Source organism: Eurosta solidaginis, chromosome X (assembly GCF_040869045.1).
Source record: "Eurosta solidaginis isolate ZX-2024a chromosome X, ASM4086904v1, whole genome shotgun sequence".
NCBI classification, from domain to species: Eukaryota; Metazoa; Arthropoda; class Insecta; order Diptera; family Tephritidae; genus Eurosta; species Eurosta solidaginis.
In genome coordinates, this window is record NC_090324.1 from 30,252,222 (window position 1) to 30,279,544 (window position 27,323).

Here is a 27,323-nt window from a genome sequence, read left to right on the forward strand (position 1 = left end):
TGTATCGCCTTACAGTTATGATGGTTCATCATGACTCCCTTCATGGCGAGAACCAGCTCATGCTCCGTCTCATCCGAACCCAATACTGTATACCGAATGTCAAGACCATGATCAGAGCCGTCATCCAAAATTGCAAAACCTGCACTATTCATCGAAGGCAGGCACAGTCCCAACTTATGGGTACCCTTCCCTGCGAACGTACTATTTTTACCCGCGCGTTCACCAATACCGGGGTAGACTTTGCGGGGCTTTTCGACATCAAAAGCTACCGCGGTAGAGGATGTCGACTGTCAAAAGGCTACGTATGCCTTTTTGTCTGTTTCTCCACTAAGGCCATTCACTTAGAGGCCACTAGTGACCTCAGCACCCCATACTTTCTCGCAGCCTTCTCGTGTTTTATCGCGAGAAGAGGATGTCCGAAGAACATCTACTCCAACAAAACAGTCTCAAAATATAGCCATCAAGCATTGAGCTGATATTTTATTCCCGCCGCCGCTCCACAGATGGGCGGCCTGTGGGAAGCGGGAGTGAAGAGCTTCAAAAGCCACTTCAAAAAGATTGCTTCTCCCCACAAATATACTATGGAGGAGTTCCAAACACTTTTGTGCAGGATTGAGGCGTGCCTTAACTCGCGCCCTCTCAGTCCAGGATCGAATGACCCAACGGACCTGGAACCACTAACCCCAGGACATTTCCTAACCGGCAGCCACCTGCTGGCTTCACCAGAACCAGATGCCAGTGAGAGCTCTGCCTCGATAATCAATAGATGGCAGAAACTCAAAGCCCTCCATCACACTTTCTGCAAACGTTGGAAGGTGGAATATCTATCCGAACTTCAAAAACGAGTGAAGTGGAAGCATCCCAAAGAAAATATAAAAGTGGGAGATCTCGCTGTCCTCAAAGAGGACAACTTATCTCCCAACGAGTGGAGGCTGGGTAGAGTCTTCAACGTACACCCCGGTGAAGATAACCGAGTACGTGTAGTCGACCTCTTTACCGAGAAGGGTCAAGTCAGACGACCTTTGGTAAAACTGATCCTTCTTCCCAACGGAGGAGACGGATTGCGAGAAGGCCAATAGCTCCTGGTCCAAACCCTCCGTTCCCTTCCCTCACTCCCTTCCAACCTCCACTTCCCTATCAATAATCCACCAAAAACCCAACGCTCGCCCACCGAGGCCAATCAACCACCCTAATGCAGATCCCCATCTGCCACAAAACACTTATTTTTAATTTTCAAAACCAAACCCCTCTTCACTCACTCACCCCGAGCGAGGACACCAGAACCCTAACGCAGACTCAGGGTCTGCCACGGAACTCAGATGCACTCAGCCAAAGGGACGAGGCCAAGCAATAACCTAAGCAAGATTCGATATCTGCCACAGAACCGAAAGGCATTCGGAACACTAGATTTTAATTTTTAAAAACAAACCCACAATTCGCCCGCTCTCCCAGAGCGAGGACAGCAAATCAACTCAACTTCACCCGCTCACCCCGAGCGAGGATGACAGAACACCTACACACTCGGCCAAAGGTGCGGGGCCAACAAAATGTATCAATGTATGTATTGAAATAGCTATTAAAAAATAGTTAAAATGGAAACCAACCGTTTCCTTCTTAACTATAAATACAATCAAATAAAAATCCATGCTCAACTACCCATAGAGGTTGCACCTAACCAAATACGTGCCTCTTTTCGAAAACACATGCAAGGGGTTAAGAACGTGTTCAAAATGATACACTGGCATCAACGGGTTAACGGATTTTTTTTGTCGGTACCGATAAAGTATTCATTCTTTAAAAGTATGCATATACATTTAATTTAATGGCTATAAAATTCAAATATGCAAATGTAGTAGTGTATAATGTCGTCCCAGTAGAAGGTATCTCTCTGCCGGTTCGAAAGGAAGGGTTTTAGAACTACCCCAAAAGTAACGATGCGAGTTCATCCATTTGAATCTGACACTATGATAGCACGCGAAGGCTTCGGGATAAGAATATAACCACCCCATAGTGAAGTACCATTTGATTTCTGATGCCAGTTCAAAAACCCCCTGTCTCGAAAGTTTTTTTTTTATAAAATACATACTATTTATTCATATAAATTTTTCTTAAAAATTAAAAAAGGTCGTCTCTATTATTCCGGAAATTTTCGTTGTACACAAATTCCCGGCAGACATTTTTTCGAAAGCTTCTCCAAACCAGACGAACTTTTTTTTCTAAATTACATTAGCATACAAGAATCTTATTTATTCATTGCCTTAATATGCTATACCGTCAAAATGGACGACTCTTTAGCTTGAGTAGATTGTTTTAATTGATCTTTGTCTTCTTTGACAAATCATATCATCTCGTCGATCTGGTTGGTCCCACTTAAAGCACACTCCAGAAGCCCTAGACAGCCTTGCAGCTCCAACAAATCGTATGTCAAACTAACTTCGCGTTCCAAAACACCAGCCAATCTTATAGTCTTTACCCAATTCACCAGTAAATTCGTCAAACTTGGGCGTATAAACATCAAGCAACGCTGACACAACATCAATCATAACACGCATAAATCGATTCTCTCCAATATAACGGGATATAAACGTTGTCAGACGGGATAAGAAGTTGTGACTACGTCCAGCTAATGCACGATGAAAACCTTTACGATGTATCAGTTCTTGCATGACACTAATTGTTACTTCGGGATTGAAACGTGCAATGGCTGGCATCATCACAGCATTTAAACATTTCACATATTCATATCTTCGTAAATAATTGTCGTAATTTGCTAGTTTCGCTTGTAAGGGTTCACGTATTTCATGATTTATTTGAACAGAGCTGAAGTGTTGATTTTTGTGCTGTGACCGCTTCGGCTTTACATCATCCTTCTTCTGTTCGATTTCCCTATTTTGAATGGAAATAAGGCCATCAACCATTCCAGCTACAACAGTTTGATCACCGGGTGCTACACCCAAACTCAGCACAGCATTAGGAAAATCAAGTGTGTGCACAGTTTGATATGTAGAAACATCAAATATCTTAACATGATCCAAACTATCTGATAGTATACGTCTGCCATTTGAACCTAGACGTAAACTTGTTATTGTTTTATGATGTTGCGAAACTTTTGTTAGGAGTCGACATCCGGCAAAGGCATCCCATAAACGTATTTCTGTGCCACCTGCGCTAATGAAAATACCACCAGTTGGTAAAAATAATAACGACTCAACAGGGCTGCCATGATCAATTGAGAACGAAACTTGCTGTGTGCGCGTATCATACATTTTAATATTTCCATCATAGGCACCTGAGATAAGGGTATCAGGTGACATTGGGTTTACAGCCACAACACGTACTTAATCTTCAAGTTCCGCAAGGGTTAACATTGCTTTTTCTGTAGAAATTTGCCTTAGCTTGATGGAGCGATCGTCTGAGAAACTAGCAATATGAAGTAGATCGTGTGTGAATTGCGCTCGATACACTGGCCTTTTGTGTCTTTTAAAAAGACGAAGCACGTTTTTGCTGGATGGTTCGAAGAGTTTTACCAAGCCTTGCTCATCGCCAGCCACCAGTAAACGCCCATCTTGCCGAAAGGTGCCGCCATATGCAGTTTCTTGAAAGCGTGACAAATTGTTTACCACTAATTTCGTTATCGGATTGTAAATTTGTACGCGCACTGAACATGTTACTGCAAAGTAATGCGGCTCTATGGGACTAAAGTCAACGAAGTAGATGGCACCCAATTCTTTTACTAACGTTGGCACGTTTAATTGCTTCCAGTATACGGTATCAGGAGTAACAACTTTCCCAGTTTTAAGGTATTTTTTTGTATTTAGCGGTTTAAAGGAACTCATTTTATTTTCTAGGTTGGTCTTTGCAAACAAATCGAAAGCATTCAATTGGTTTGACCACATTTTCACTTATTCTGAAATAGAACATTCTACAACCGAATTCTGAGAAAGGCCACTTTTCAAAAGTTTGCAGATAGGGAGTTTTCGAAGCGCCAGCCGTGATAGGATACTGAAGTCAACAGTCTATATGATGCTTTTAAACCAGCAGCCTAGGCCTTCACTCAGGGGTAGACTTGTGTACACATACATAACAAATGTGGGTTAAACATTAGACTTGTTATTAATTTGTTAATTTTCGAGTATTGGGTGTTTTTTTTTAAAGTAGTTTAAGAGAGTAACTCCATGCCATGACGACAAATGATTTGAATGCGTTTTGGTCAAAACTTTTGTATAAATTTAATGTATACATTAAATTTGACCAAAATATTTTCTTGCTTTTGGTAGAGCTTTTCAAACATAATTTCATTGAAATCTCGATGCGATTTTAATTGTTTTCCGATTTGACATGGAATGCCCCCTCTATATATTGTAATTATATTTGTAACTAGTACATATATATGCACATACAGTCATATTAAGCTTTTATGCAATAGTTTTTGTAATTTGTTACTTGAAATTTGTATTGTGTAATCATACAATTCAAAAATGTCTGCTATATAAAAAATACCCGAAACTCAACTTTGCCAAGATTACAGCTATTGGCCGAATTTAGTTCCATGTCGTGCCGTAATCAACAACTGGACTGTGAAAGAAATTTGCAATCCTCTAATTATTCCAGGACAAATTATTGGAGTACAATGAAGGTTGTGTAGCTATTGGCAGTAGTATGATCCAACCAATTAAACCAGCGAAATGGACGCACTAAATGCTGTTGCCATAAATCTTGAACATCAGGTAAGCCCATATGATTACAAAATGTATGCACCAGAAATGGTGCGATAAAATGCCCAGTACTCGCAAATAAAAAGGAGGAGTAAAAACCAAAAATTGTAGTGTAAGTTAGTTGGAAGCAAAAATTACTATAGCAGTATTAAGCTCCATGCCCAAGCTGAGCCGTTCGCCAATATGATGTCCATTTGCCGTGCCAAAGAAAAGCGGCGTTATAAAAAATGATGTTAAGGGTGAAAAACTTTGTAGTATCAATGGCATCATGCAAGCACGGAAAACAAAATCTATATAATGTTTAAATAATCTACAAATATACATTCTCACATTCATATACATACGTACAGTGGCAAATTATCCGCTTGATCACCCAAAACCACACCGGCATGCTGACTACGATTTTCCGACAAAGCAGGCAAATATTCCCAACGATCGGCGCTAGCATCATAACGTTCACAATTTGAAACATCCATACCATGTGCCCAAAGCTCAGCTCCACCATCATTCTCATTTAGTTTACAGACACTACCAACAGCATACAAAAAATTATTGCCCATAGCATTCAATGAAAATCGACAACGATATGCTTGAATAGGCGCAATGGTTTTCCATTTATTTTTAAGAAGGATTCCACAGGTAGAAAGTGAAATCATCCGAGCACGATACCATGATACCACGATACTGGATGGAAAGGTTCTGTACGCAGTACATAATCTGTATTCAGGGCAATATGATTCACCAAAGTTTAAGAAAAGGTTGTACGCCACGCCGTAGTAAAAAAATGAAATGAAAGAACGGAAAATCACTCGATACGTTTTCCGTTGTGTGAATTCATATGAATTTTACATTCTATACACGGGTATGTATGAATGTGCGTTTTTTGCCTTTGCCGTTGGTATGCTGGTACCAGTGAGCCGAATTCTAAAAAGGGAATGATAGTAGACGAGAAAAAAAAAATGAAAATAGTAGTAGTTGGTAGTTTTTACCAAGAAAACAACAGCTACAGTTCATATTTGTACCAAACAATTAATAATGTATTGTAAAACAAATAACGCGCATTTCAAGGAAATGACACCTTTAAAACACGTAAACAAGACAAAATTACATGTACCGTTGTATATACCTACATAGCTTATGCCTATACGATAATCACTTTTTTCCTGTATCGTGAGTGTGAAATACTGACAAACATGTACCAAAACGTCTAATCACAGCAAGAACATTCCAAAGTACCCAAAAATACTGCCACCAAATAACCGATTTCGGCATGTTATCGTTTACGTAAAACTTTTTATTTTCGTTCAAATTATTCACGAAAAAAAACTGAGAAAAATAGCGCAGAAAATATTTGCGTGCTCAGTTACTATATATATCTCATCAAAAATTCATTTCTTGTTTAAAGTTGTTCACAAATTTTTCAAAAACTGACTGATTTTAATCAGTATCCCCTCCTAATGTTAGTTGGGTGGGCTTGGCAATTAGACACTTTAAAATGATCGCAGTATACGTTTTCAGCGCGAAAATACTGAAATATTGGCAGAATCTAAGTCTTGGTGGCAGAAGTAGTAGAAGTAGTAGAAAATGAAAAATGGGTCAGAAAAGTTAGTAAATCTACCAATGCGGTAAGGTCCGTGCACTGACTGTCCATATACTTACCCCAACGTATGTACACATATATGCCGAGTTTTAAATGCACATTATATTAGGGATGCATAAAAAGATGCAAACGGGTACCCAAAAACCCGTTTCCGGAAAAATCGGTACCGGAGCCAAATACCCTTCGGGAACCGTGGCGTTTGCTAAAGGCCATCAATAAAACAGGACTACAAGCGTACTTGGGGAAAAGTTGAAGAAATAAGCGAAGGGCAATAAAAAAAAAAATGATTCATTCTACAAATTTTTCTCTTCGTCCAAAACGAAGATTTTTTATTTTTTCTTTACATAGCATACAATTTGCTGTCCAACCATTTTTTTTGTGGCGGGCAGGGAAGTTGTTGGTTTTTAGCATCAACAACACAAATAACAGCGACTCAAAAGAACCCACGCTATACACTTTCTACCCGGTTCGGTACCAGAATGTGCGAACCGAAAATCGTAAATGCTAATTTTTCTGCAGCATTAGTGTGCCCGCGGCTAACTAAAACGCTACCGAGTGACACAAAATAAACAAAATAAGTCACTAAAGACCCAGGCACATAACGTGCGGGGAAAGAGGCCATGCACATAATGCGCGCCACATATGAATATTTTTTTTATTCAGCGACAGATGTTTCCCCTTATGCGCGCGCTAATAAAATTTCCCAAATCCCAATAATACAATTAGGGACCACTCGCCCCCGCATTTTCGAGAATGACTCGACCCAGTCAAACACATTGCATTTCTTTCAGGAAAATGGGTCGCTTTGCCGCTATGCAACGAAATGCTGCCAAGAACGTCATGCGTTATACATCGAAATGCCGCGCTTGTTTGAAGCAACATCACATACGCCTGTGCCCCACCTTTCGGGCCAAAAAAACCCGAGGAGCGTCTTTACTTAGCGATCCGCGGGAGCTGCTGTGGAAATTGCTTGGCTCTAGACCACCGCTCTAACGCGTGCCAAGCCAAGGCCGATGTAAAAAATGCGGCGAAAAACACCACACGATGCTTCACATCTCCTCGATTGATAAAGAGGAACAGCTACTCCACGAAGCCCGCTCCAAGCCATGGGGTGTACAAGTTGAGGAGGAGCTGGAATCACCCCGTGAGCGGATTGACTACTCCATATCATTATATGCGTCAGATGCTGGAACGGAGACTGGGCCTCTTCGTCCAGCTCGAATCAACCGAACTGGAGCGGAGACTCGGTCTCTTCGCCCGAACACAACACCAGCATCCAAATCGTTTCGACCGCTTTTGCAGCATGAAAGGAAGCGGCTCGAGCACAACACATCGACAGTCCAGCTCCAAATTTGTGACGGCCGAGCGGAGTCTCTTCGCCGGCTAACCAAGGACCTCAACGAAGACAACAACCGCGCGACCACAGAGCGGAGACAAGGCCTCTTCGCCTGCAACAACGACACCACACCCATCATCAGACACAAGATCGCAGCCAACGATAAAGCTCGTTGCAGCTCTCCACAGCGTCCACCTTCCGGGCAGGGCTCCTAGCCCCGCACTCCGCTGGCACCGCCACCATGATACCGACGGTAGCGATCACCCCCACCGCGGTCGTGAAAATAGGAGCATGGGGCGGCTACACCTCGTTCGCGCCTTAATCGATGGATGCTCCCCCACCACAGTGATTGCGGATGAGCTCGCCCAGGAGCTCCAACTCCCTACCAGCACCATTGGCGGGCAAGCAGGATGCCTACTACGCATACGAGGAAGACACGGTGAAAACAAACGAATTGCAACCCATGCGGCGGTCGTGTCCAATTTTCGGCGAATGGCCCCCACGGCCAGCGTCGACAGCGCCATCGCATCCCCGTAAGCACATCTCCGTCTGGCGGATCCGCAATTTTATTCATCCGCCCCTATCCGCCTCGTACTAATGCTACCAGGGATTCTGCCCACCACGTTTGGCCTTTTGCTAGCTCAGAGTACCATCTTCGGTTGGGTACTCTCGGGCACAACCAAGGCCTAACATCAAAATGTTCGGTAACGACCGAAACACATGCATTTTTTACACTTTGTTATTTTTATTGAATTTTTTTTGTACACTGTTGCAAAGGATGTGCTTTGTGAATTCATACCAACGAAAAATCTTTCTTTCCCTCCACTGCCATACCTACCTGTCAAATAATAAACGGAGAACGGTTGTCGCGAATGGCCAGAGAATGGAAGAAAGGTTTTGTTTCACTAGCCGTTATTAAAGTGCAGTGCCACAAATTGCACTTTTGTGTTTCAAATCAGCTTTTCCTTTAAATATGTATACAGAAAATCAAACTACATACTAATATTCATTCAAAAAATCAACTTTATAGATTAAGTTTGAGCAATCCGCCAGTCGTCTATAAAGATGGTTGAAAACCACTGTTAAGCTAATGCTCTAAGTAATCGAACAGCGATTGAACCGGTGATCGAGGCTGTTTACTATTGCGAACGTTTTATCAAACCTTCGCCACTTGTATGAATTCACAATGAAGGTATGCTTTTACACTCCTGTATCATTACAATAAGTTATTTTTTATTGAATTTTTCTTCATACAAAATCCTTTGTTTGTTCCTCTCTAATGAATTTGTAATAAACGGCAAGAAATATCAACACGTATATCTTCTTACTTCTTTTCGCAATCCCTAGCTCTAGGCAAACCTGGCTCAGGCATTGAACCATAACGGGAAAAGTGCCGAATGACCGAGGCATCAGCAACCAAGCTCACACACTGCGCAAACAATCTTGCGTGCGGACTGGCCGGCGTTATGTTAAGTTAGATATAATTAGTTATACATTTTTTATTTTTTTTCCTCTTCTTCACGGTCGGTGATCCTTGGCGGACTGTGACGTTGCGTACCGCAAGGGGGTGGCATGTTTAGGCCCAATGCCTAACTTTTACCTGATTGACGGCGCCCCTCCCTAACGTTTTAATAATATTTCCAGCCACCCACACTCACGCCGCATTTGTGTGTGCATGCATGCACATGCATGCGTTTCATACACCTGCACGTGTGTGTGTGCAGGTTGTCAGCACCCATGCACGTATATGTGGGGGTGCTTGTATGTGTGGCCTTTCCCCTCCTTAACACCAGAGGACTTTTTCGCGGCTTAGCGGTTGTCCTCAACGGGAAAACCGGCCTCTTTTATGATCGACCGCCAAGCAGTTCACAACGCCCAGGATCGCCATCGTCACGTTAAGCATAAAGGAAACATTTTACCCTTGATATATTTTTCTTTCGATATCATTAAAGATCAAATTATAACGAGGAGAATCCTCCTGTGTTTGTTTATTTCTTTTTGAGTGAACCATCAATTCCGAGATCGACCCGTGTGCGCCTACCCACTGCCGGTTTACGACGCACTCAGGCCGAACAAACACAAAAGCAACAATTTGAAATCCTTGAGGACTTCATGGCAACACACCCAGATTTGGCCAAAGGGTTACTTAAAACGCCCAACGCAAAAACAACGGCCAATAATTTTTGGAAGAGAGTAACTTCCCAACTAAATGCAGCTGGACCACCGATGCGTGATATTACCCGGAGGAAAAAAGTAGGTTGTGTGATATATGTGTACTTTTTAATTCTATACCAATATTGCTGGTACGGTGGGCGGACCATCTGTTTACTCCTCAAATTGTATACCAAAGCAACTCAATAAAAGTCCTAAACGAGATGAATAAGAATTTGAAGAACATTTCCAAAACCATGGGAATTACATTCAAAACAGAAAAAAAGCTAAATTTTGATAAAGAACAATTTGTCGACAATCAAAGAATGGACCGTTCGAATTTAAGAATAAAATTAACGTTCACTTCTTCCGGTTCAATTTCTGAACTGGGAGGATTTTCAACATTGAACATTATGCAAATATTGTGCAGTGCACAACAAACATTAAGCATTTGCCCCACTTTTGCTGGAACATAATGCAACTCTGTTGAAGCCAAAAGGCAGCGAAATCGACCTTTAAAAACACCGAAAACTCTCTCAATTAGCACTTAGTAATGCAGAAGTGGAGCGAATTTTCAGCACCATGAACAATGTTAAAACAAAAAGCAGCGTAAGAAGTTACATTTAAAAATGTTAAATTCAATTTTATATGTAAGGTACAGACTAGGGAAAAAATAAGTGCTGATTTGATTTTTTGATGTTGATTTACAAACGATCTCATTGAACTAATGAACAAATCAAATATTTATTCTAATTCATCAGATGAATAATCCTGTGATATCGAAATATTTTAAGACATTATGTATATTTTTATCTCACACCTACTACCATTTCTATATGTATATCATGTTGCAAGCAGCGAAATAGTTGTAGCAGTAGTAGAGGAGTTGTCAAATGATTGACTTCAGAATATTTGTATAAAACACAGATTGTATCTGTAAATTATATTTGGAGTAAAAATGAATTCAAATTTTTTACGAGATGCATAAATTGTTTAAAATGCTAAGATTTTTATGAAAAAATGAATAAAAGCCTTGAAAAGTTGCCTTAAATTTTTAGCTTTTTTTAGCTAAAAATTTTTTTTAGCTTTTATAGTTTTTTTTTTGCCCATTTAGCTTATTTTCTGAAAATGTTCTGGCAACACTGCGTCAGTGATGCATACTCAAGCAAAAAATAAGCGAATAATAATAAAGCGATATTGTTAGCGATGCGATAGCGCTACAGAGTTCCAATTACCTTTCGCACTGTCTTTCGCATCCCAATACAGAGTAGGCCCCTGGACGCATTGCACAATTGGATGCACCATGCGAATTTATGTGCTTTTCTCGTAGATTACTTCAGCCAGCTTCCTAGACTCTAATAATTATAATCTTGAACAGGTATACAGTTCTATAGACCTTGGTGTTAATATGGACAGTAAACTTAACTTCAACCTTCACATTACTGCAACTGTTAATAAGACTAGAGCTGCTCTGGCGTTTGTAAAGCTACGATCTAAAGAATTTAGCGATCCCTACGTTACTAAAGCTCTTTATACAACATTAATCAGGCCGATATTAGAATATGGTGCAATAATTTGGAACCCGAGCTACCAGGATCATATTTATCGGCTAGAATCAGTCCAAAAACAATTCTTACTGTTCTCCTTAAGAGATTTCCATTTGGACTCTACGTATAATCTGCCACCTTATACTAATTGCCTGAAACTTATTAATCTTCCCACCCTTGCTAGTCGTAGGGAAATGCTTGGAATTGTATTTATGATTAAATTACTAAATGGTTCTGTCTCTAGCTTATTTCTGTTGAGCGAAGTAAACTTTAATGTCCCTTCCCGGTCTTAAAGACATTTTAAACCTCTCTAACTAAAACATTGTAGAACAAACTTTTAATAAAATGAGCTCTTCCGCTGTTTGTATCAGAATTACAATTCTCACTCTAGCACATTTTTTGTTTCGGACTCGCTTTTTTGCAATAAAAATCTGTTCTTTCCTCTCTTAATAGTAACTAACTGGGTGCATTAACATATTGAACTCAATTTCTACTAATTCTATGTATTTATTTTAATTACAAACACGTTATTTATTTTACTTAGCTGATGAGGATTCCTCTGTAGCTGAGCAGTTTTAGATCACGACGGTTAACAAACCACTGCCTTACAACGACTCGCCTGGTTTCATTGGACCACTTGAGGGCAGTGCGCTGTCACAAAAAAAGGCAGCCGAATTTCGTTATGATAGGTTTAACGGGTTTTTACTGATAATTAATAATATTTGTTAAATTTATTTTATCAAAATTGGGCGGTGCTACGCCCATTTTAAAACATTTTTTTCAAATTTTTATCAAGCGTCTCTATGCCAGTCCACGAAAAAAATTTCAACATTCTAGGAGTATTATTAACTAAATAACCAGGTTTTTTTTTGTGTTTTCCAAAATGTTATATATATCAAAAGTTGTCGTGGTTATCATCCGATTTCGCTCAATAGCGATGGTTGATGTGTACCAATGAACCCATATAACAAATTTCAATAAGATATCTTGTTAGACATAAACAAGGGGAAGAGTCGAAGCTGGTAAATAGCAAAGCTGAAGTCAATGCAATTATTGGAAGAGGAGCGCTGATATAGTCGTAACATATTATTTACGTACATATGTTTGTTTTAGCAATGTTTTGTTCTTTGTATATGTATTTCAGATATAATGTTAACTTCGCTATAGGTTTCTCTTTTTGCCTTACTCCCTTAATTCTATACCTATCGATTTCTCTTACTATGAGTTTCAAACTAAATATTAATTGTTATTTGTTTAATTATATCTTCCCACTTTTCTCTCGTTTTCTATATAATTTAACTCGTTTTTGCATGCAATTGCATATGCGTTGCAGTTTTTGTGTATTTAGCATTTTTTGTGTTGTCTCATTCTCCAACCTATGGTATTAAGCCCCTGTGAGAAATCTGCCACAAGACGTTAATAAATATTTTATTCAAGCAATCGGTTGGACTTAGCGCAGTGCACTTTAAAGCTCGAAATATGAATGGTGACAAATTGGATTATGTTAGGGATATATTTTCGGAATCAGATGTTGATGTTATCTGTGTCTCAGAAACCAGGTTTTCCTCTGACTTATCTGATGCCTACTATAGTATCCCTAACTATAGACTAACACGTGTAGATCGATTAGCTAGAAGGGGGGGGGGGTTGCAATATATTGCAAGGCCTCCTTAAAGATTAATGTGTTATCAGTGTCTAAAAATAGTGAGACAGAGTTTATTATAGCTGAAATTTCTGATAACATAAATAAAGTGCTAGTATCCTGTGTATATAACCCAAATAGATGTTACTTGTTAGATTCCTTTTTTGCTGAGTTAGGCAAGGTGCACACGAGGCTACGCGTCATAGACGCTGCAGGCGAAATTTGTACGCTTTGATGCCGAACACATGTATTTGAATGGAGAGCTGCATACGAGGCGTCAGCTGCATGAAAGCGACAAAGCATGACATTTTCGTGTAGCTAAGCGTACAGCAATGTTGGTCGCTGAGCGTACGTACGCTTGAAAAAAAGGAAGAACAAGATGTTTGTTTACATTTTTTTGTATGCAAATTTGTGTAATTAGTTAAAAAATGTTACTTTAGTTAATAAAAGTGCGTGAAAGGTACATTACCAAAGCGAAAAAGACTATTAAACACAACAACAGCTTGGTTAGACATTGCTGAAGCGTTTAAAAGGCTAAAAAGTGTTGGAAACTAGAAATCACCTTTTCTCTAGTCCGCGGTGGTTTAAAATTGCCTTTCATAATTTACAAAGGCACGGGGATGCAAACAACGTTTAATACCTATATTCCTTTGGTTTCGGGGACGGATATACCTGAAGAAATAAAATTTTTTGTTTTTTTCAATAATTGTTTGCTTTTTGTAGCGACGCTCGAAAGTAGCTTCGTGTGCAGATCTTGAGGCGTAGAGAAGTTGTAGCTATATGAAATATCTTGTACGCGTCTATGACGCGTAGCCTCGTGTGCACCTTGCCTTATCTTCGTTTTTAATAGACTTCGAGCGTTTTGTTATTTGTGGTGACTTCAATGTTAATTTACTCTTAAATGACTCATATGGAAATAAACTACTTCACTATATTTCAACTGCTGGCCTTACTATAGTCAGCAAACATGTACCAACACGATACGCACATAATTCGACTCCAAGCTTGTTGGACCTGATTATTACGTCAAGTCGTGACCATATTACAAAATTTGACCAAATCAGCTTTATTCCTGACCATGATTTAATTTTTTGTTCAATAGATGTTACGTTCAATCGTCCTGTTGACATTGTTACCACTGTTTATCGTGATTTTAGAGCTGTTAATGTGGATGCTTTGTTTGTTGATTTGTGCAATGTTGATTGGCCTTTGTGTTGGTTTATTATTACTGTGGACGGCAAACTTGAATTTCTAAGTGAAAACTTGTGTAAGCTTTATGACAAGCATGTCCCTTTACGTAGAGCTCGGGCTGATATCAATTCTGTTCCTTGGTGTAACTTTAAAGTCAGGTCTGCTGTAAGAGAACGAAATAGACTTTACGCGAAATGGAAGAGGAAACAAACTGAGTCTGCTTGGTCTTTATATAAAATCGCCCGAAACAAAGCCACCGTTATCATAAGAAAATCGAAGCAGATGTATTGCAATTATAAATTAAACCCGTCACTTCCGTCAAAAGACTTATGGCTAAACTTGAGGAGTCTTAACGTACATGGGAAGTGTCAAAAGGACTGTCAAGTCGACCCAGATATCCTAAACGATTATTTTATTAGGTCAAGTGAGTGTCGGGACAGTCATATACCTCCGGATATAAGTCATTTTGAGCCAGTGATTAAATTTGAATTTAAAACAGTATCAGAATTAGAAGTTTGTAAAACAATTATGAACATCAAATCTAATGCTATTGGGGATGATGGGATCACTTTGAAGTTCATCAAACTCGTTCTGCCATTCATTTTAGGAGCTCTCACGCATATTATAAATCATTGCTTCACAACTTCTTGTTTCCCTGGGGAGTGGAAGAAGGCGTTAATTATTCCTGTCGCCAAAACATATAATGCTCTTGAACCTTGCAATTATAGGCCAATTAGCATCTTAGCTGCGTTTGCTAAAGTGTATGAGTCCTTGATGGCGGGTCAAATTTCAGCTTATGTTAAGGAGAACAACCTGTTGAGTCCAGTGCATTCTGGAGTCAGACCTAAGCACAGTTGCTCTACTGCAATGATCAAAATACTTGACGACATAAGAACTAGTTTTGACAAAAGTGACCTAACCCTTTTGTGCCTCCTTGACTTTTCTAAGGCCTTTGACTCAGTGCAGCATAACATCCTCTGCAAAAAACTCGAATTCTACTTCGGGTTCTCCACTACATCTGTTGAGCTTATGGCCAGTTACCTGGAGGGAAGAACCCAGAAGGTAGTTTGCAAAAACTCTGCATCCAAATCTCGTGTTGTCCCTACTGGTGTGCCACAAGGCTCTGTGCTTGGTCCTCTTCTGTTTAGTCTTTTTGTCAATGATGTTTTCTCAGTGTGTCAGCACGTAAATGTCCACGCATATGCTGAAGACATCCAGTTATACCTATCTAGTCGTGTTGGCCTTGTCGAAGATTTATGTTATAAAATAAATAGTGACTTATCTGCAATCTGGAAATGGGCTTGTGAAAACTGTCTATGCTTAAATGGTGAAAAGTCATATGTGTTGCCCATAAGTAGTAGCGTTGTACATGTTGAGGATATTCCAAAGCTCTTTGTTGGAAATAATGCCCTCTCGTTTACTGAAAAGATTCGAAATTTGGGTTTTGTGATAAACTCCAAGTTGAGCTGTATTGACCACGTTAGTAAAATTCTAAGCAATGTTTATTCTATTTTGCGCCGTTTAAGAGCTTCTGCTTCTTTTACACTTTTGGAGACCAGAAAAAAGTTAGCTATACAATTGATTGTGCCGCACATAACATACTCTGAGCTAGTCTACAGTCAATTAGATTCTGCTTCGAGCCATAAAATTGATGTTGCATTTAATAATATAACGCGTTATGTCTATGGCCTTAGAAAGTATGACCACATCTCCACATGGAGGTGCAAAGTTCTAGGATGCAGTATTTTTGATTATATTGCTGCACGAAACTGTATATTTATGTTCAAACTTATTGAATTCAAAACACCAAATTATCTTTATGAAAAACTAAAATTTTCCAAGTCTTCTAGACATCGCAAGCTAATAATACCACGATATTTATATTTGTCCTCATCGAGGCTGTTTTTTGTTAATGCTGTAAGGCTCTGGAACTCCATTCCTGACTCTCTCAAGGCTGATATGGGTAGGAGCAACTACAGGAAGCTAATTCATAGTTACTTCAATTCAGTGTGATTAATGTGGTTACAACATAATTTCATCTATATTCTATTCTTTCTTTCTTAATATACTGAAGCACTTTCATGTTCTTATCAAACGTGTATTCTAGGTTAAGCATTAAAGTTGTTATAACAACTTCAATTTTAAATTATTTATTTTGTTTTTAAAACTTGCTGATGTACTTAAAAAAGACTTTGCCTTACAGATACAACCACTATGTCAAATAAATAAATAAATATCTCAATATTTACCCAAGTTATCGAGTGCAGAGACAGACGAACGGACATACGGTCGAACGGACAAGACGCCATTCATTTTTTCATCCTGAGAATTTTGATATATGGAAGTCTACATATATTTATCTCGAATCCTTTATGCCGTTACGATCAACCGTTATTTTACCAAAGGTAATATACTCTGTGTATAAAAAGAAGACAAGTTGCAGTGATAATTCCACTCATTTCACTAATTCTGGTGTCACCCATAAAAGTGAAAAATTATACATGATCCATTTGGAGCCATTGCAGTGAACAAGCGACCTAAAAAAACCATTAAGATATAAAACTTAATATTAAAAATGAATAGTTCAGGTTTCCGACGCGCAAAACATAAGTGTTTTTTTTTTTTGTATACATATAAACATAATATACATAAATATAATACCTTCGATACAATTCTGTAAAAAGTATAAGAACCGAAAATTTTAAGTGCAAAGAGAAGTTTGCATACAATAGTGCACATCAGAGTGTGCCCGAAAAAATTAGTACTTATATTAGAACATAAAGAAATACCTCAAAAAGAAAGTTCAATTTAAATAAAAAATGCTCTGGAAAGGATAAAAATATAATAAAAGATCATTAGGTGCAAAAAAAAAAAAAAATTATACTCACTTGAGAAAACTACACCAACCTTAGGGTATTCAAAAAAAATTGATTATCTTAAAAATCCTGTAAAAGAGTTATAATAGCAAAATATACGCTATGCGTATAACTGCATGTATTAAACAAGTAATGAAGGTTAAGTTCGGGTGTAACCGAACATTACGTACTCAGTTGAGAGCTATAGTGACAACATAAGGGAAAATAACCATGTAGGAAAATGAATCGAGGGTAACCCTGGAATGTGTTTGTATGACACGTGTATCAAATGAAAGGCATTAAAGAGTATTTTATGAGGGAGTGGGCCATAGTTCTATAGGTGGACGCCATTTAGGGATATCGCCATAAAGGTGGATCAGGGTTGACTCTAGAATTTGTTTTTACGATAAGGGTATCCAATGAAAGGTATTAATGAGTATTTTAAAAGGGAGTGATCCTTAGTTCCACAGGTGGACGCCTTTTCGGCATATCGCAATAAAGGTGGACCAGGGGTGACTCTAGAATTTGTTTGTACGATATGGGTATCAAATGAAAGGTGTTAATGAGTATTTTAAAAGGGAGTTGGCCTTAGTTCTATAGGTGGGCGACTTTTCGAGATATCGCCATAAAGGTGGGCCAGGGGCGACTCTAGAATTTGTTTGTCCGATATGGGTATCAAATGAAAGGTGTTAATGAGTATTTTAAAAGGGAGTGGTCCTTAGTTATATAGGTGGACGCCTTTACGAGATTAGTCATAAAGGTGGACCAGGGGTGACTCTGGAATTTGTTCGTACGATATGGGTATCAAATTAAAGGTAATAATAAGGGTTTTAAAAGGGAGTGGTTGTAGTTGTATATGTGAAGGCGTTTTCCAGATATCGACCAAAATGTGGACCAGGGTGACCCAGAACTTCATCTGTTGGATACCGCTAATTTATTTATATATGTAATAGCACGAACAGTATTCCTGCCAAGATTTCAAGGGTTTTTTATTTCGCCCTGCAGAACTTTTTCATTTTCTTCTACTTAGTATGGTAGGTGTCACACCCATTTTACAAAGTTTTTTTCTAAAGTTATATTTTGCATCAATAAACCAATCCAGTTACCATGTTTCATTCCTTTTTTCGTATTCGGTATAGAATTATGGCAATTTTTTCATTATTCGTAATTTTCGATATCGAAAAAGTGGGCGTGGTCATTGTCGTATTTCGGCCATTTTTAATACCAATTCAAAGTGAGTTCGGATAAGTACGTGAACTGAGCTTAGTAAAGATATATCGATTTTTGCTCAAGTTTTCGTGTTAACGGCCGGGCGGAAGGACAGACGGTCGACTGTGTATAAAAACTGGGCGTGGCTTCAACCGATTTCGCCCTTTTTCACAGAAATAAGTTATCGTCCTAGAATCTAAGCCCCTACCAAACTTCACAAGGATTGGTAAATTTTTTTTCGACTTATGGAATTAAAAGTATCCTAGAAAAATTAAAAGAAAAAGGGCGGTGCCACGCCCATTTTTTTTAATTTTTGTATTTTTTTGCACCATATCATTACAGGAGTTAAATGTTGACATAATTTACTTATATACTGTAAAGATATTAAATTTTTTGTTAAAATTTTACTTAAAAAAAAAAAAAAAATTTTTAAAGTGTGAGTGGTCGTTCTCCGGTTTTGCTAATTTTTATTGAGCATATATATAGTAATAGGAGTAAAGTTCTTGCCAAATTTCATCATGATATCTTCAACGACTGCCAAATTACAGCATGCACAAATTTTAAATTACCTTCTTTTAAAAGTGGGCGGTGCCACGCCCATTGTCCAAAATTTTTCTAATTTTCTATGTTGCGTCACAAGGTCAACGCGCCTACCAAGTTTCATCGCTTTATCCGTCTTTGGTAATGAATTATGCACTTTTTCTGTTTTTCGAAATTTTCGATATCGAAAAAGTGGGCGTGGTTATAGTCCGATATCGTTCATTTTAAATAGCGACCTGAGGTGAGTGCTCAGGAACTCACATACCAAATTTCATCAAGATACCTCAAAATTTACTCAATTTATCGTGTTAACGGTCGGGCGGACGGACGAAAGGACATGGCTCAATCAAATTTTTTTTCGATCCTGATGATTTTGATATATGGAAGTCTATATCTATCTCGATTCCTTTATACCTGTACAACCAACCGTTATCCAGTCAAAGTTAATATACTCTGTGAGCTTTGCTCAACTGAGTATAAAAAGCAACATCATCAACAACTGCAAAGGCATCAGCGTGATGGACAGATTCATCAAGTACTCTCACTCCAACAACAAACAGGTAACAACGCGTTATGGTCAAAACAAGCGCATATATTCTATCTTTGCTTATCAATCTCTCTTTTCGGCAAAGCAAACAAGAAAGTAAAGTTTCTAAGAAGCCCTGTTTGTTTATATGTATAAAGCCCTCAAAATACCTTGACGCTAGCTTCTTAAGTAACCATTTATTCCTTGCATAAAATAACCGCGTATGTTGATTCTCATACTCATAAAGAAGCCGCAAAATACAACTGAAACACACATATATAAATGTATGGTAAATATACATAATCGAATATTGTCTCATTAATATAACCAGTTTCATGTCTATATATTACCCCAAATCAATCAGCCGCTAAATATAAATGCGCATTTTATTCAGCCCAGAGACCGCTTTTCTCTTATTAAGTAACCAAACCCCATATATTTGAAAAATAAAATATTTATGAATTTATAAGCTTAATACCAAATTTTACCAAGAACTTCGCGAACAGAAGGAGGTTTTAAGTCCGGTGCAAACTCTTGTAAGGACGAAAACAACGACCTTTTAACCGATGTCTAGAGAGTTTTGTGGAGGGAACACTTCTCTGCTCTCCTAAATATAGACAGCAATTACCCGCACAGGGATGACGAACTCGATCCCACAATCGATGATGATGGAATAAATCCCCCGACCCGATTATGACGAAGTCAGAGTAGCAATAACTAGATTAAAAAACAACAAGGCCACGGGCGCCTTAAGATCCGTTCGAAACTAAACGAGGTGACCCCCTATCGTGCAATTTCTTTAAATGATGCTGTAGCAAATTATACTAGCTGCATAACTTAACCGCTCTGGAACAATATTGTCTAAAAGAATGCAAATACTGGCGTATGATGATGACTTGACATAATCTGCCTGAACACCCGCGCCGTAAGTTCTGCTTACTCCAAACTGGAAAGAGAAGCGGAAAAGTGGGTTTGATGGTGAATGAGGACAAAACGTACCTGCTTTCATCGAGCAGAGTCTGCGCATATATGCCCCTTGGAAACCAGGCTACTGTTGCCAGTCATAGTTTTGTAAACCGCTGAAGCAACTCCTTTGGGTTGATCAGCCTGGATGTAAGACAACTCCTTTACGTTCATCAGCTTACCCGCAGTCCAATTGCTACATGCCACCTGATCAGTTTACCCGCAGTCTTTTGCTTACTCGCAGTTATCCATAAAATTGAAATGAACAGTTCGTATAATGGTTAGCCCGACTTTAGCTCGACTTCAAAATTGTTAAGGTTTATTAACTTTTATTTTTTTTTTAATTTTATGACTGCACGAGTTAAAAGCCGAGAATAAAAAAATTAATTTCACGACCAGCCAGCTGTCATGCCATATCGTATTGCAGTGCTGCCAAGTAGATGCATTAGTGTGCAGCATAAGGGCACGATTACATGTATCATTACATCATCCCACCCGGGAAAAGAAGGATTATGCAGAGTTATCCAACCTGGAAAATTCGTCTGTCCTTATTGCTTGGATAAACGAACACCAAGCATCACATGATATTAATAGAAAAATTACGTTAAATTATTTAATAATGAATGGTCGATTTGATTAAAATTAAATGCATATTTTAGATGAAAATTACGGTAGTTTACATATCAATGAATATTCAATTTGTATAAAATTGTTAATGTTTTGGCAAATTGTTTTAGAAATTCGGGTTTGGTTACCACTAATTTGAAGAAACTTTTGTAACCTTTTTTTGTTTTTTTTTTTCGTTTGGTTACAATTTCATATATCTTAAGTGTTTAGCTTAACATATCTATATTATGTTTTTGAAGCTAGGGAGTTTTTGTTATGCCAATTTGCATATTTTAAAATAAGTACATAAGCAGGGCCGTAGAGAGAAAATCCGGGTCCGGGACTAAACAATTTACGGGCCCCTATAAAAAATCCACTAATACATTTGATAAATTTGAATTAATGACGTCTTATTCATGAATCAGAATTGATGGATTACATCAAAAAAATTGTTTGCCACATCAACTAAATATTTTTGGATTAACAAAAAGCGGATTCAGCAAAAAGCGTGGCAAGTTCTGAAACTCGTTCTTGAGATGAACACGATCTATGAAAGTTTTTGATTCTTGCAAGGACGCTGAAAGAACGTTCTGCACTAGCTACAGTGACAGGTATAGAGCAAAAGATACGTAAAGCAACACAAATGTTGGGGAAAATTGTATACAGATTTTGAACATAGACTGCATTTAGCAATTCCAATGGTGACAGACCTTTATCAAAATTTGCTTCGTAAATGTGTTTCAAGTGAATTGTTTCGCATTCTTAGCTCTGAGAAACGTCCGACTTGTATTTTTCGACAAATTTTGCTGCACTCGCCCGAACCGTAGGTTCATCCATGTCTTCAAATTGCCATAAAAAGGAAAACGTCTCGTTCAAACTTCTCATAGCTGCAAATCGTTCAGTAATGCCAGTGATTACCAAATCGACGATCACCAAGAATCCATAATGATCTCATTTCAATTATCTTCAAAACGTCTATTGGGTTTTCTCTTTCGAATGTACGGAAACTTTGGCGAGATGTTCAACTCAATAGCAACTGTTTTGCATTCGTTTAAAATTGTTTCCCTTTGGTTCCTGATCAACTTCAAATCAGCTAATAAGACATCTAGATGTCGGGGTGCCTCCCATAAATTCAGAAAACAAAAATTCAGAAACACATCATTTCAGAAAACATTAGTCAGAACCCTTTTTTCAGAAAGACAAAATTCAGAGGTCAAAACTCAGAAGTCAAATCTCAGAAGTCAAATTTCAGAATTTAAATTTAAGAAGTCAAATTTCAGAAAGCAAAATTCAGAAGTCAAAATTCAGAAAGTAATCAGACGACAGCAAAAACATTAAATTTTTCTCAAAATTCAGAAACGTCCATTTATTTGGAAGGAATTATGTATAATGAACAAGTAAGGAAGGTTAAGTTCGGGTGTAACCGAACACTACATACTCAGTTGAGAGCTATGGTGACAACATAAGGGAAAATAACCATGTAGGAAAATGAACCGAGGGAAACCCTGGAATGTGTATCAAATGAAAGGCGTTAAAGAGTATTTTATGAGGGAGTGGGCCATAGTTCTATAGGTGGATGCCATTTAGGGATATAGCCATAAAGGTGGATCAGGGTTGACTCTAGAATGCGTTTGTACGATATGGGTTTCAAATGAAAGGTGTTAATGAGTATTTTAAAAGGGAGTAATCCTTAGTTCCATAGGTGGACGCCATTTCGAGATATCGCCACAAAGGTGGACCAGGGGTGACCCTAGAATTTGTTTGTACAATATGGGTATCAAAAAAAAAGGTGTTAATGAGTATTTTAAAAGGGAGTAATCCTTAGTTCCATAGGTGGACGCCGTTTCGAGATATCGCCATAAGGTGGACCAGGGGTGACCCTAGAATTTGTTTGTACAATATGGGCATCAAACGAAAGGTGTTAATGAGTATTTTAAAAGGGAGTGGGCCTTAGTTCTATAGGTGGACGCCGTTTCGAAATATCGCCCTAAAGGTGGACCAGGGGTGACTCTAGAATATGTTTGTACGATATGGGTATCAAATTAAAGGCATTAATAAGGGTTTTAAAAGGGAGTGGTGGTTGTTGTATAGGTGGTGGCCTTTTCGAGATATCGCCATAAAGGTGGACCAGGGGTGACTATAGAACGCGTTTGCACGATATGGGTATCAAATGAAAGGTGCTAATGAGTATTTTAAAAGGGAGTAATCCTTAGTTCCATAGGTGGACGCGGTTTCGATATATCGACATAAAGGTGGACCAGGGGTAACCCTAGAATTTGTTTGTACAATATGGGTATCAAAAGAAAGGTGTTTATGAGTATTTTAAAAGGGAGTAATCCTTAGTTCCATATGTGGACGCCGTTTCGAGATATCGCCATAAAGGTGGAGCAGGGGTGACCCTAGAATTTGTTTGTACAATATGGGTATCAAAAGAAAGGTGTTAATGAGTATTTTAAAAGGGAGTGGGCCTTCGTTCTATAGGTGTTCGCCTTTTCGAGATATCGCCATAAAGGTGGACCAGGGGTGACTTTAGAATATGTTTTTACGATATGGGTATCAAATGAAAGGTGTTAATGAGTATTTTAAAAGGGCGTGGGGCTTAGTTCTATAGGTGGACGCCTTTTCGAGATATCGCCATAAAGGTGGACCAGGGGTGACTCTAGAATGAGTTTGTACGATATGGGTATCAAATTAAAGGTATTAATGAGAGTTTTAAAAGGGAGTGGTGTGAAGGCGTTTCCCAGATATCGACCAAAATGTGGAACAGGGTGACCCAGAACATCATCTGTTGGATACAGCTAATTTATTTATATATGTAATACCTGCCAAGATTTTAAGGGTTTTTTATTTCGCCCTGTAGAACTTTTTCATTTTCTTCTACTTAATATGGTAGGTGTCACAACCATTTTATAAAGTTTTTTCTAAAGTTATATTTCGCGTCAATAAAACAATCCAATTACCTTACCATGTTTCATGATTTTTTTCGTATTTGGTATAGAATTATGGCATTTTTTCATTTTTCGTAATTTTCGATATCGAAAAAGTGGGCGTGGTCATAGTCGGATTTCGTTCATTTTTCATACCAAGATAAAGTGAGTTCAAGTAAGCACATGAACTAAGTTCATTAAAGATATGTCGATTTTTGCCCAAGTTATCGTTTTAACGGCCATGCGGAAGGACAGACGGACGCCTGTGTATAAAAACTGGGCGTGGCATCAACCGATTTCGCCCATTTTCACAGAAAACAGTTAATGTCATAAAATCTATGCCCTACCAAATTTCAAAAGGATTGGTTAATTTTTGTTCGACTTATGGCGTTAAAAGTATCCTAGACAAATTAAATGAAAAAGGGCGGAGCCACGCCCATTTTGAAATTTTCTTTTATTTTTGTATTTTTTTGCACCATATCATTACTGGAGTTGAATGTTGACATAATTTACTTATATACTGTAAAGATATTAAATTTTTTGTTAAAATTTTACTTTAAAAAATTTTTTTTTTTTAAAGTGGGCGTGGTCCTTCTCCGATTTTGCTAATTTTTATTAGGCGTACATATAGTAATAGAAGTAACGTTCCTGTCAAATTTCATCAAGATATCTTCAACGACTGCCAAATTATAGCTTGCAAAACTTTAAAATTACCTTCTTTTAAAAATGGGCGGTGCCACGCCCATTGTCCAAAATTTTACTAATTTTCTATTCTGCGTCATAAGGTCAACTCATCTACCAAGTTTCGTCGCTTTAGCTGTCTTTTGTAATGAATTATCGCACTTTTTCAGTTTTTCGAACTTTTCGATATCGAAAAAGTGGGCGTGGTTATAGTCCGATATCGTTCATTTTAAATAGCGATCTGAGATGTGTACTGAGGAACCTGCATACCAAATTTCATCAAGATACCTCAAAATTTACTCAAGTTATCGTGTTAACGGACGGACGGACGGACGGACGGACGGACATGGCTCAATCAAATTTTTTTTCGATCCTGATTATTTTGATATATGGAAGTCTATATCTATCTCGATTCCTTTATATATGTACAACCAACCCTTATCCAATCAAACTTAATATACTCTGTGAGCTCTGCTCAACTGAGTATAAAAATTAGTTAAATGTAAAATTTTAAATTGTGTGCAATAGAAAGCATGTAATTAATTAAATCTTTTCGCGTTTATCTTTTTCAAATGAATTTACAATGTTAAAAAAACGAAGTCTTTATATTTTATCTTGCGTTCCCGATATGGCTCGCGTCCAGCTGAAAATTGCTGCAGTTTTGTTTCTATTATTGCATGACGGTTTTTTATTTGTTTATGAAATTAGATATGATAGCGTGTGTCCCAAATGCACTTCGAATGACGTTGTGCCACCTTTCGATAAAATTATTTGTACGGACTTCACCCAATTTGGTGATGTTATACATATTCCATAATTCCATTCGATATAACACCTTCTTTCGACGTTTCTGTGTTCCAGGCTGAAAAAAATTTCAGAAGTCAAGATTCAGAAAGTAATCAGACAGCAAAAAAACATTAAATTTTGACTTCTGAAATTTGACTTCTGATTTTGGCTTCTGAAATTTGACTTCTGAATATTGATTTCTGAATTTTGGCTTTCTGAAAAAGTGTTTTGACTAATGTTTTCTGAAAAAATGTGTTTCCGAATTTATTTTTCTGAATTTATGGGGAGAACCAGATGTCGGACCTCAACATCTAGCGTGTCGTTTCTAGCTTTGAGTACGATGTTTCTTTCATTAATGGTAGTCAGTATTTGGAACAAAATTGAGGACAGCAAGATACATTCGAACTTGTTGATGTACTTGAGAATGCCGGTAATATATCCGTATGTTTGTGCAGTCAAATTTAGCTTAAGTAAAGCGTTTAGTGCTTGTGTTAATCCTGGAACATGGTTTGCGAACGGTCTGATTGCCTCAATTCTAGCCGACCACCTAGTGTCTGAAAGACTGTGAAGAGAGCTCGGTACATTTTTTTTGAGGATGTGCCATAGTTGTGCACTGCTGCTGAAAATAGCAAAACATTTTTTACAACTCCGAAGAAAGTAGTTGCAGCCGTACAACATTCTGCAGCATCAGCACCACATAAATTGAGACTGTGGGTTGCACAAAGCGAGTAATCAGCATTCGAGTTTTTGTCGAGAATTTTACGTAGTGCTCCGTTGTAAGCTATTTTCATAGCTCGTCAACGTGACTAGCATAATGCGTAGCATCAACGATAATAGCAAAATACTTGGCCTTCTTGCGTTGATCTAATATAGTTTACCTCATGTGCTTTGCACAAATTTCTATAAACTCGTTCTGAATGTCTGGGGAAAGATAGTGAACTTGCAAACGTCTGTGCTGCTGTTGTGAAATCCTAACTTTATCCAAATGATCTTTAAGTATCGGATCATATTGGCTTATGAGATCTTAGATGCCCAAATAATGTCAATTTTCACGAAGATATATACCTTCGCCTTTGAATGCTAGGCCTCTTTCACCCAAAAATAAAATAGTGTCCAAAATTCTATATACAATTTCTTTCCACTTTTGAGTTTCAGCAGTTATTAGCTGGTCATTGATAAATGTATCAATTGTAGCCTCCTTTTGAATTAGATTTGCAAAGATCGCCATCGAATATAACATTTAATTTGATCTTGAGTATTTTCGTGTGATGGCAGTTTATCGTACAGCTTCTTCCATACCTGGAATTTCGAATATCCGCATAACAAATTTTAGGTCGATTTAAAGTATTGGTGCTTAATAGACGACATGGTAGGCAATAAAAAGCATTGCTACTGGCACTCCACAATAACCAGTCACGCTCCACTTTCTCCCCATTTGGCAAGATTCTGTTTAACAACGAGGTAGGAAATGCCTCGTCATGACAATCACGTGCAAAAATAACATGACACTTTTGGTGACCTCGATGAATTATTTCGTTGACTTCTTCAGATCGCAAAAACTCATTATTCACGGTACCGATATCGAAGTCGTTTAAATAATCTGGACTTTGATACAGAGTTGGTGGTATTGATGGAAAAATTTTTGAAGATGAACCTGTATTCTCTCCTGAATTAAAAAAAAAAAATTCTTAGTACCTCTCAATCGCGGGCCCCCTGAGAAACACATTTTTGTTTGATGTTTTTATTGTATCCTCAGGCCCAGGCAAAAAATCATTATCAATATTCGATGCTTTTGAAACTCGGCTTAAATTTTTCACATGGAACAACTAAAGACTCTCCTGAATTAAAAAAAATTCTAGCACCTCTAAATCGCGGGCCCCCTCAGAAACACATTTTTGTTTGATGTTTGTATTGTTTCCTCAGGCTCAGGCAAAAAACCATTATCAATATTCGTTGCTTTTGAAATTCGGCTTAAAATTTGCACATGGAACAACTAAAGACTCTACTGAATTAAAAACATTTCTTAGTACCTCTAAATCGCGGGCCAC

The 27,323-nt window shown here is 38.1% G+C and overlaps 1 protein-coding gene and 1 pseudogene across 1 annotated transcript in view; one reads left to right on the forward strand and one right to left on the reverse strand.

Moving 5' to 3' along the window:
- LOC137234831 (uncharacterized) overlaps positions 1-27,323 on the forward strand; it is a 708,540-nt gene that overhangs the window by 395,742 nt on the left and 285,475 nt on the right. The gene's annotated exons all lie outside the window — the stretch shown is intronic.
- LOC137234250 (U3 small nucleolar RNA-associated protein 15 homolog) lies at positions 2,267-3,836 on the reverse strand (annotated as a pseudogene).